General features: G+C 37.5%; 1 protein-coding gene across 1 annotated transcript in view; it reads left to right on the top strand.

Moving 5' to 3' along the window:
* LOC131045892 (uncharacterized) overlaps positions 1–12,564 on the top strand; it is a 152,599-nt gene that overhangs the window by 60,480 nt on the left and 79,555 nt on the right. The gene's annotated exons all lie outside the window — the stretch shown is intronic.

Here is a 12,564-nt window from a genome sequence, read left to right as displayed (position 1 = left end):
CAAAAGATCATGAATCTGAAGTATTTCCCCAATTCGACCTCCATGAATGCTGATGCAAAAACACAATAAGCTCCAAGTTGAACTCCTGAGGTAGAGCTCACAACCAGCGATAATTCGGAAGATCTTTCACAACCTCAAAATCACATTACCAATTGAGAGTTTCCGTTCTCAATGGCTGAAGATTAACTGTAGAAACCCTTCGCTCCACAAGCTATCAAACAAAGAAGGTGTCAAAACACTTGATGCCAAAACAAGGAGACTCATCACCTATTTATTCTTTTTCTCACATGGATCGGCTCCCTTCTAGAAGATTATCTTTTATACTTTTACTCCATCTTTTCGAGAAGCTTCTAGAAATAATATTAAAATAATATTATTTCACTTAAGTGACTTTTATGATATAATATTAATTAAGTCACTTTATTAAATTAATTAAATATAAAGTTACCTTTTAATTTTTATTTATTTGATAACTTTACAAATAATTAACTTAATACTTTTAATTAAAATAATTAATTAAGTTATCCTTAAGAAATATCATTAATTGGGACAACTTAATTAATTAAATTAATTAATTATTCTACCTCCAAAATGGGAACATTACATTGTCATATAAGAGATTTGATTACAATGAGTGTGTCTAGGAGTGGAATTACACAAATGAGGTTAAAGTTGTCAACTTATTTCTTTTTTTGTGTAATTCTATGGTTTTTTTTTGTTGAGTCATGAGTCCGAGTCAAAATTTTGGGCTGCTGAGTTGAGTTTGAGTCTGAGTTTTTAAAATTTGGATAAAATGTCCTCATGCAGTAAAAGAAAAATAGAATAAGATGGAAGTTTGGATGACAATAGTGACAATGAATCAGGAACAGTACAAGCACTCCAAAGAGACATGCTCCAAATGATGAAAGAATTGAAGGTAGAGAAAGAAACCAACAAAGAAATTAATGAACTGTGGTGTACTAAGTGCAAAATTAAGGGACACACAAAAGGTAATTGTCCTAGAAATTAGTTTTGTGAGATTTTCCAAGCTATTGGTCATTCAATAAAGGAGTGACCATACAATTTGAAGAGTAGGAGTACACAAGTACTCTTTATGCAAGGAGAGCAGTCCACTCCATCAAAGCCACATAATGCATCTCTAGGTAGTTATTGAAATCAATGAGGAGGGTGAAATCAATATAGTATGACTCCAAAGGATGTCCTATCATATGGTGTCAACAATGTAATGAATGGGTACATTTTGCGAGAGATTGCCAAAACAAGTAGGACAAACTGCAATTATTGTGCAAATGGTGTGGACCTGGACACCATGAAGACACTAAATGTCTGAAGCAAAAGGCAAGCATCAACCTAATTGATGTTGATAGGAAAAATGAAGTTCTCGTCATGACTCATGCCCAAGAAAAGAAGGCTATGTACTCAAACCCATGTATAGAAAAAGAAGGCTTCATGAAGCAAGGGTCAAAGTGGAGAATGCTATGGGATAACTAATGTAGCCACTTAAAATGAAAATGTGAGTACAATAACAAACAAATTACAATCCAAGAAAAATATTGAAAGGCAAGTACTTCAAACTACTGTACTACTTATATAGTGGATTTATTACAAAGTATTCCTAAACTTTGAAATTCTATTGTATCGAGGGAGAATGAGATGGTGCATGCTATGACCCAATTGGAATTTAGTGAGAATGAAGATCCAATAACTAACTTCCACTCTCGGGCGACTAAGTGATTGATCTAATGTTATTGACACTCAACACAACAAAGAAATCGACAATGGTGAATATGAAGATCCTTTCAAAGGATCTCACCAATACAATTGTCGATGGTAGGTCTAGTGTGAACGTACTTTAGGAAGACACTTGGAGAAGTCTTGGCAATTTGACCATTTGATCGCCAACTTTTCAATTGATGGGTGCAGATCAATAAGGTATTAACGTGCTTGGTGTTTTAATGGGACAAAAGGTAATTATTGGAACTCAATAATTTTTGTTGAACTTTTTGGTCATTTAATTAAGGAAGAAACCATACGATGCATTGTTGGGTAGGGGTTGCCGGTCATAGCCAATGTTGATCACAAGTGGGAAAAAAATACAATCTTTATTGAAAAAAGGGTTAGAAGTATGTAGTTAATTTAAAGAACCAAGCGGCCAGTGAGGAAGCAAATTCCTTGGATTAGTTAGATGTAGACTCTAGAGAAGAATGGATAGAGAATCATGGTCCAATGGAACTAAACAACAAAGGACTTTTGGAGTTACAGTCATGTTAGGAGGATGAAACAAATTCTCTCCATGGCATATTTCATTGGCAAATGAAGAATTATGAAGTATTTTCGTTGACTTGTAATTTTCTCAAAGCTATAACCCTCGTTGAAGAGAAAGCAATGAAAGAATGCAAAATTACTGATGATACATCTTATAGTACTAAGAGCAATTTCAGAAAAAGAAAAAGAAAATAAGGAAATAAGGAAAGATTGGAACAAAAAAGGGAAAAATTAAATTCCAGTAAAAAATATAGGAGGGATGATTATGAAGTGTGTCCACTTAATTATCAAGCCATATGGTGGTGTGTGGTAAAGTTGCATTCGGTGAAGGGGATAAATAGTAGCAAGAGTCGAACCAAGTCATTTAATTATTGCATTGTATGACATAGAGAGAAGGTGATTTCAAAGAAGGGAACAAATTATAAAGTGCAAATTATAATGAGAAAATTATAAGAAGACTTAATATAAAGTATGGCCAATTCATCATTATACTATACAACCCCACAATTTTTACCTTGTATGGCTATCAAGGCAATTGATTTTTTAAAATTTCAAGTGGTAAAGGCAAAAGAACTTCATCATATATACCATATGACATCATTCAATGCATCGACAATCTTCCCACATCGTACGGTTGCCCTCATCAATACATATCGCACAATTTACTTCTCCGTTCACACAACTTGCTTTGCTCATTGTATGGCCACTTGCCTTGTTCAACATATGACATTATAGTTTGGTGGTTCCCTTCATTAGTGCATATGGATGAACTCTGTGGGGCAACATATGTCCCTCTGAACTGCAAGCACTACCCACTGTATGACAAGTACTCCACTCCATCGTACATCCAACATTTCACTCCACCAGACAACGAAATATCTAGGGAATTGACACTATTGTACGACACTTGTTCATTGTTTCATCACTTGAAACTTACAACACTGAGTACTCACTATATGGCGGCTGTTGGTCCTTCTTGTCATACATCCTCCACTTCCACATACCATACGGTTAACTTTTTATTTCATTCCAAAATGCACAAATACGATAATTCTTTTGCTGATCGGCAATCTGAGAAGTCAATAAGATATCTTTTTTGTACATCAAATTTCATACCTTCCACTTGCATAGTAGATTCTTCCTAGGTTTGCTTTCTTTCATTTTCTTGCAACTTTGATTTTTCTTCTTTTTCATACTCCACTAGGACAATTTCTTCCAATCAACTTAGCTTGGAAAAGGGGAATGAAATCTATTTAGAGTAATAATCAAGTAAAAATTGTAGTGTGTGGATCAGAGCATTTGCACCTTGCATATTGTGGACATCCTTGGTCCAAATTTTTATTGGAGAATGGAAAGAAAAAGTGAAGTGTACAAATCAGAGGGATAATTGATGGATTTTCTAGGAATATAGTTTGCTCAAGGAGGTAGGGATCATGTTGCTCCAAATCCTAGCCAACATGCAAATCTATAGCCTTAAAATCTGCTAAGCTAGTGGGAGTTACTTTCAAATGAGACTTTAGCACTCTACCAAAACGTTAAAATCGAATGCAATTGAGAATAATGTTACTATTTGCAAGTGATAATGTTTACTAGGAGTGCAAAAACACTCTCAACCTCTTTCACACCTGTTGGGTCTCAAATCAACAGATTGGATAGGTTCTAAGGAAATGCCAACTTCTATGATCAAACCCTCCAATTGACTTGGCCAACATGTAGAGTGAACTTGTTTGGTTGCTAACTCTCTCACTTTAGGCTCTGCAGGACCTAGGCGGGTATACCTATTCACTGAATGTCTCCGATAACCAGTGCTTTTTATAGCAGATGTATTATCCTAATCTGATATCTCCTGATCTTTGAAATGGCATGAGTTCCTTGGATGGAGATATAGCAGATGAGTTCAAGATTGTTGTTGTAGAAGCTATTCGATCTATGTTTCCTAACTACTTCTGTTTGCTTTTTGAAATAACAAATGGTGAAATATAATGATGAGTGTAATCTGTTTTGACCAGTGCCTTCTTTGCTGTTTGGGCTACAGAGTCATTGCACTTTCTTCAGGACTTATTATGCGAGCCTGTGAGACAGTTTTTTAATCCACCCTTTTGTAGACCTGTCGGTTATTATTTCTTTTGAGATCAATTTGAATGCTTATATCATGTGTTGATTGAATGAATTTTAACCCTACCTTTAAGGGACCAATCAATGAAGTACTGCAAGGAACAATTACAATTCGCAAGCAAAACTTTTGTTTCAACGTTATAACATGAAGCACAAATTTGATTTCAAGAATATGAATAACCTTATCACTTTAGATAATATCACAGACGATTGCCAAAACAAAGTGAAATAATCCACAACACATACGCAAAGAAAAGCAATAGTTCATAGCATGTATTCCATCGAAATTTGTAAAACTTACAGGCCGTCATACATCGCCATCCTCCTCTTATCTCATATCTCTTTTTTTTTACATTACAAAAATCATTCTCATATATATATGAGGATGAAGGCTTTTCACGAAGAGACACGACTTTTCAAAATACTAGTCGTTAACTTGAGTGTTTCTAAACTTAAGCAAAAAGAGATTTAGAAGTCCTAGATGATGAATATAGTCGTCGTCTCTGAAGGTTTTGATTCGAGGAGTTTGTTTTTTCAATTCATCTCCCAGCGACAAATATTTGAATATTATCTGGTTGACAGTAGGGGCCATATCTTTACTTCGATCTATCTCTGATAAGGCCCAATCCTTGACGCTGGTAAGCTCTTTTCGCAAATCCTCCAAAGATATCACTTCTCCTTCTTTGTAGACGGAGGGCATTCCAACAGGTTTCTCATCATCTAATTCTTTTAAGTCTCTTCTCAGCGTATCTTCAAGTTTGACATGATTTTCCATATACGCATTCCCCTCAGCCTTTTCCTCTGGTGTCATGGTATCGACATTGTTTAGTACTTCCTGCAATCGTGCTCTTAACCTTTCATGCTCTGTTAGCGCTTTTATCGTTCCGTTGTATACTATCCAATATGGTTCGACCTGTAAGAGCATGGTGTTAAACCGATGTCCTATGATGTCATTGACCAATTTGTCCATCTTTTGTTGGATATTGTCTGCGCGTTTATTGGCCTTTTCTGCTTGATACTTCCAGTACAGAGCATCGGAGACATCGTCCAAGCTGCGTCCCGCGGGGTATGAGGTGTATTCGCTGATAGGAGTCCCCGTCTCTAGTTGCAATACTTTTGCCTGCAGCTTCTGATTTTCCTCAGATTTTTCATACAGTCCTTTATATGTGACGTTCTCTCTGATCAAAAACTCTGTTTGGTCCAGGTTCAATCTTGCAACATCCAAGTTGAGCTTTGCAGTGACCCTAGGATCAGTTTTCCCAACCTGATGAACCATGAGGTGTCCAAAGGTTTCTTCAATGTCTACAATGATAGGCCTCTTCCCCTTTGGATATAGTGCCCACTGTAGGAGAGCTTTCTTGTCTGGATCATATCCAGAGCCTAGGAACAATTTATCTACCTCCTGGGGCAACACCTGTTGATTCAAATCTTGTCTCTTCAGGAAGCCATCAAATAAGAGTGCTGAGTTAATATCCCAACCGGAGAAGATGATTACACCGGCCTCTTTTAATAGTCTCCTCCCTTTCTCAGGAGTCATGTCTTTCATGAGGACATCAATTTCATCCTGTAATCTCTTCATCTGTTCCTCCTCTGGTCTTCCAGCCATGCTTCGTTTTACATGAGCTCCTTTGTATTGGTACAAAAATGAGAGGAACTCCCTAGAAGAGGCAAATCCATCATCAGCAACGAAGTCTTCATGCTCAGTCATTCTGATATCAACAACATCCTTGATGTTAATCTCGCCAGTGTCCATATTCATTTCTGCTTCAAAACCAGGGGGATAATCTTCCCTAGGAGAATCAGGTGGGATACTACTGGCAGTCGACTTTGGTGACATGTGAGCTAGGGGCTGACTGTCCTTCTCAGTATTAATAAAATGAAGGAATTGCGAAGGCACTCTGTGCATAATTTCTGCTTCATGTTGAAGTAGCCTTTTAGCTACTTCCAGAGGATCTTGGAGATTTCCAATTAGGTCTCCATCTATCATTCCCCTTGCCCTTTTCCATTTGTAGGCCTCCCAAACTAACTCACTCTTTCCTTTTAAAGCTTTGGCCTCCTCTCGTTCAAGGTTCTTGATTAGGTCATCTGGGATTTTGGCCACATGTATTCCAGCTTTGAGTTTCTGTGAGGCTCTGGCGGCTCTTATATATCCTTCAGGATCAAAATTCTCCCTAGGCTCACCCAGAGTCATACCATAATAGTCTAATTTATTCTGAAGTAAATGATAACTTTTTGAACTTTTGACAATGAAATCAGAAAAAACTAATAAACCTGGAACAATAGATTGTTTACCGAAATCAGTTAAGTGTTTAGCACTGGCAATAGACAATTGCCTTATAATCTCCAAGCTAGCCACTCTGTTTGGTACCGTAATTGGAAGCATATGGGGTTGCCCTTCATATCCAAATACCCTTATTTCTGTGTGATTATCATGGCAATACCAATCACCCCAATTATGTTCAATCTGTGACTCTGGAGAGAAGTCCTTTGGTCTGAGAAATCTCTTGATTTCAGGAGACAAAGTGTAATCCCTGTGTTGCCCAAAAGCTGCACTGAGAGGTTTCACAAAGTATCCTTGAAAATGCCAATATTGGTTATTCATGAACCTCTGGTCCCATGCTGATACCCATAACTGAACCGGCTTCTTCAGACCATTCTTATCATAAGATCTAATGCTGAACTCATCTGGCCAGAAGTTAATTTCTTGTCCACAATAAAGAAGGATATGCATTAACATGGAGTATAATGAAAAATGAACATTCACAAGGTCTCCTTTCAATTTCTCCAGCCCATGATTCAAGGCATCTGCAACATAAGTGGCAAAATCAAATGACCTAGGGTCTTTTGATTGCAAGTCGGCACACAGAACCATAACCCCAATATCCATGAGTGGATGAGCCTCTAGGCCTAGTACTTGGGCTGCGGCATAATATGTATACTTGAAATATGGATGGAAGTGGTTGACATCAAACGGCACCTTGTCATCTTTGCCGAACTGAACAAATGACCCACCCACTTTTGGCCTGTGAACAGGTAGTCTCCAAGTCCTGTAGATATTTTCCAAACTAAAGAATTCTTGTGAAAGTTTCTTCATATCGATACTCTCCTCTACTTCCCAGTCCAAATCAAAAACCATATCAATAGTCTGTTTGTTAATTACTACTAATGTATTCCCTCTGTAATCACATATGGTTTTGGTTCTTGGGTTGTAGCAATCTACCAGAGCTTTCATTAATTCTACATCTACAAACACATTTGGGACTACTAATTTGCCTAAGTTCTTCTTCCATAGATTGCTTATGGGTTCAGGTGCATCCCTTCTTTTGTAACCAAACAAAAATAACTCATGCCCTCTTATCTCAGTCCAAATGTCTCCTAGATTTTCAAATCTGTCCTCTAATCCTTCTTCTTCACTTTTAATCTTCTTGGACCTCACACTAGACGATGGACACTGGTCTAACAAATCCTGAGTCAGAGCTCTCCCTTCTTTCTTCTGTCTCTTGGGCTTCTCTTCAGGGTTCAGCTCTTTTCCTTTCCTACTCTTTTTAGAAGAAGAAGACGAAGGTTCCATAATCACAGTAAATAAGAGAGACAACACTTACTTGGTGGAATGCTCAATTCTTCTGGTTATCGTTCGCAAGTCTCCGCAAGTTCTTCGCAATTTTCAATCTTTTAGCATCGATCTGGTTCTTACGAAAATTCACTCAGTTCAACTGTAATCGTATGGGCAACTTGTGTACAGTTAATGTTCTGCATCTATAACGGCTACTCAAGTGTTTAAACTTAATTGCAGATGTGACACTCTTCAACTGGGCCTTTAACTCTTTCGCGGGAAGTACAGTTCGCTCAAAATGCTCATATCTCAAGTTATCGATGAAACCCTTGTCTTCGGCCGAGTGTTTAAATCTTCCATCGAAAGCTCATTTTCTTCGATACTATTGTTTCGGTGAAAAGCTTATGTCGAGAAGCCGCTTTTAAGACTCATCGAAATCACTCTTTCATCGATAGTCCCCTTTTTCGATAAGTCACATGTAATTTCCATCGAAATCATTCTTTTCGGTGAGTTTCTTTCTTCGGTGAATGCCCATGTATGTTCATCGATATCCCTTTTTCATCGATATCTCTTTATCGATGAAACAATTTTGCCTTTGCTCGACGTCATGTTCATCGATGAAAACTTGTATTTCGATGAATGCCTTTTGAGTTTCTTCGGTAATGATATTCCTTCGAAATCACCTTTTTGCCTTTTCGCCTTTTGTTTTCACTTTTTCGATGAAACTTAGAGTATCGATGAGTGGTTTTCTACGTTCATCGAAGGTAACCTTTTGCCGAAATACCTTTGCTTAGTGCTTGTGTCGATGAAAACACTTCTTTCGATGAAACTTCCTTTGCAATGCTTGATACAGTTTGCTGGTCGAAATATCCATTAGTCTTCATGCTTATGGAAACATACATTTTTTTTTATAAATTTTTATTTTCAAATATAGTGCTCAACAACACCTATGGAAACTTTTGTATGCCAAAGTTCTCTCAACTTGATCCACTTTTGACTCTAATATTAATTGATCACTCCAGTTTTTCTACTTCAACCTTTGAAAATGTAGAGAATGCCTTGGGAAAGGTAAACGTTATTTCATAAAAGGAGGTCAAATCTATGGATCCTATTTCTAGCAAAGTTTAATAGAAAATGTATGGGCATTCAAAATAACTTATCTTTTTTGGGAGATGTTCTGCTTCTTGCCCCAAATTTAATGCTTAAACTCCTCATTGATGAGGAATGTATCAAGTTTTTGGAAACAAATACTAGTAAAAAATATTTAACCTGCAGATTTTTGGGAAAATTACCTTCTTTTTACTCAATTCTTAAATGTTTCACTTTTTTTTAGCCCAAAGTTGCCATTCCTTATATTCTTTCTTGGAATGAGGCTTCTTTTGTATGTAGTTTCAATCTGTATAGCATTAAGACTTTGATTGTAAGGGCAGACCATGGTTCTCTGACAAGCATGAATTCTTCATGAGCCAATGGAATCTTGTTTTCATCCCAAACATGATCAAGTACAATAGAGTTCCTTTGTGGATTAGGTTATATAATTCTCTCTCTAGTCATGAGATCTCTCATTTTGATTCACAAATTGGCAGAAAAGTGGGATAACAAAGAGCTTTTTCCCCTTAAGCAAAGTTTTCTAAGAGTTTGTTTATTTCGATCTAACAAAACTGGTTTCTCATTTTGTTAAGATCTTGCACATTCATGGTTCATGGCTATAATATATCAATTATGAAGTGCTTCCTCTCAGATGTTTTTGACGTAGCTGTTTAGAGAACAAGATGTTAGAGTGCTCTTTCAAGACCTGACCAAGATCCAACACCCCTGGCCTTCAATAATTGGTCCCTAAAGATCACAGCCCATCCAGAAGTAGTGGAAGTAAAAGCCAAGAGTTACATACTACCCTCCATCCTTGCTTTTGAAAGGTAGAAAGAGTAAGAACTGCAGCCTGGGCATGATTTCACCAAAGAGAAATTATGTGGTAGTGTCTGATAAGAAAGTGGAGAGAGTGCTACAAGAGGAACGCTATTTTCTATCATACTAAAATGCTATGATGAAGAAGATTGAAGTGAAGTGACAAGATTTTCAGCAACCTTTATGGAGATAGATAAGTAGTGGAAGGAAAAGCCAAGAGTTACGTACTACCCTCCTTCCTCGCTTTTGAAAGGTAGAAAGAGTAAGAACTGCAGCCTGGGAATGACACCAAAGAGAAATTATGTGGTAGTGTCTGATAAGAAAGTGGAGAGAGTGCTACAAGAGGAACACAATTTTCTATCAGACTAAAATGCTATGATGAAGAAGATTGTAGTGAAGTGACAATATTTTCAGCAACCTTTATGGAGATTCTCACTATTTCTCACTATTTCTCAGACAAATTCTTAAAAGACAACCAAATTGCTGATTGAGAGGAAGATGCAAAGGTAGAAGAATTGAAGATGAGAGATTGTTGATTGAAGCTCTAAAATTCAGTTAAGGAGGTATCCTAGACTATGGGGGGCCAATTCAGTAAGGAGGGTTCCCAGTGGACTATGTAGGCCTTTCTATCTCAAAAGGATAGAGGAGAACCACAGTCAAAGGATGATTTTGCATGGACGGTTGCTTTTATGGTCATTTTGGTTTCTAATCTGCTTCTTTGAGGAACGTTTCTTCCAGTCCTATCAAGATTCTTGAAAGTAGCGTAAGGAGTAAATTGTCCTTTCAAAGTTCTTGGGGCCTCTCCAGATTTTATGTTCTCTCAATTTGTTACCTAGTCTTTTTAAATGGTGAGGACCCCAACAGATTCTCTCATTTCACCAATTATAATTAAAATTAACCGTAAAAAATTATATGTAAAAACAAAATCACATAGGTTGTCCCAGAATGTGCAGCTATTGCTCTAAGTTCTTCTGTACTATGTAATGTCGTACCCTGCTCTGCACTAAATCTGCCTTGTTTTTTCTGCTTTTTCCCTTATCTGAAATTATGATTTTTCTGATTCATTATCCTGTGTTGAATGTTGTATGATTGTTTCAGTTGGATTTTGGCATAGACAAGTGCATAGAATGACAGCAAATAATATAGAATACAAATCAATGAAGGAATACACAGTAAACTTATTTCTCCTCAAGTGTAATTGAAGGTACAATGATATCGGATCTGATAGAGGTCTGATATAGTTACAACGGTGTTGTGACCATTTCACACATCACCCCATTGCAAATGGGGACCCCCCCTGCTTTTTGCTTTCTAGGGTTTGTTTTCTAGGTCTTTTAGGGTTTTGTCTGTTAGCCTTTGCATTTTGAGTGTCGCCAAGGGGATCACCTGGATAGCAGGTCCTGCTGGAGTGATGTCCTGATCCTGAAATTTGGCTAAGTCTAGAATGTCCTGATCCTGAAATTTGGCTAAGTCTGGAATGTCCTGATCCTGAAATTTGACTTTGGAAATTGAAAACCCTCCAAAAACTAGATTTTGCAATATAACTCCTGGAGGTCTGAAACCACTCTGAAACATCCTGAAAGTATATATGGAATATAACTTAAAGTATCACTTATACTTAAATGTTATATTCCATAAAATTATCCTGACAGAGAGTTCAAAAGGTCAAATTTCGCTCCTGACCCTCAGAGAAGGTCCACAGCGAAAAATCGCTCCTGACCCTCAGAGAGGGCCCAGGGCGAGATTTTGATTTACTTCATTTTGCAATGGAAAAGGACTAAGTTTTGAGCATGAAAGGGAAATGAACGACTTTCTCCACAAACCTGAAGATGTTCTGGCTAGAAATGATGAAGGACCTTGTTGAAAACAAAAAAATCGCTCCCGAGCCTCAGAGAGGGCCCACAGCGAGAAATCTTATAAGGGTCATTGCTAGCCTTATTTGGTTGACTTAAGATGTCAAAGGCATGGTGAGGGATAGAATGAGCATAATGAAGTATCCAGACTTGATCAAAGATGATAAATTGAAGGAGTTTTGCCCAGGAAAGGTAAAATCGCTCCTGACCCTCAGAGAGGGTCCAGAGCGATTTTCTTTGTGTGCACATTTTTGGACCTTTCTTGGACATGAATTTTTATTCATAGCAAAGAACAAGATGACATCTTCCTTGGCAAAGTGATTTTGAGATGAAAAGTGAAGCATTTTGGTCCAGGTAGCAAAAATCGCTCCTGACCCTCAGAAAGGGTCCAGAGCGAGATTTTCAAAAATGCATTATTCTTGCAAGATCAAAGTATGTTTTATGATTGGAAGGGATGAAGGAAAACATGTTCTATTCGTTGAATATAATTTGGAGGATCAACACAAGATGAAATCAACCTAAAATTCAAAAATCGCTCTTGACCCTCAGAGAAGGCCCACAGCGAAAAATCGCTCCTGACCCTCAGAGAGGGCCCACAGCGAGAAACCTAATATGGGAACTTTTCATCCAAGTTTGAAGAAAGCTAAGGTTAGGCATGGGTTCGAAACGATGTTTGAAAAGCCTTGAAGTGAAAAGAAATCGTTGAGAATCAAAATTATGAAGGCAATTACAAAAATCGCTCCGAACCCTCAGAGAGGGCCCATAGCGATTTTCCAGTTTTCTCTCCTTTGTTTGAAGAATTGAGACAAAATCTTGCTTGGACAGGAGGAGAACGTAATGTGATTTGAAGATTAAAAGATAAAGGAATTTGCC

This window comes from Cryptomeria japonica, chromosome 7 (genome assembly GCF_030272615.1).
Source record: "Cryptomeria japonica chromosome 7, Sugi_1.0, whole genome shotgun sequence".
In the NCBI taxonomy this organism is placed as follows: Eukaryota; Viridiplantae; Streptophyta; class Pinopsida; order Cupressales; family Cupressaceae; genus Cryptomeria; species Cryptomeria japonica.
The sequence above is the reverse complement of the archived record's forward strand: the minus strand, read 5'-3'. Positions and strand labels throughout refer to the sequence as shown.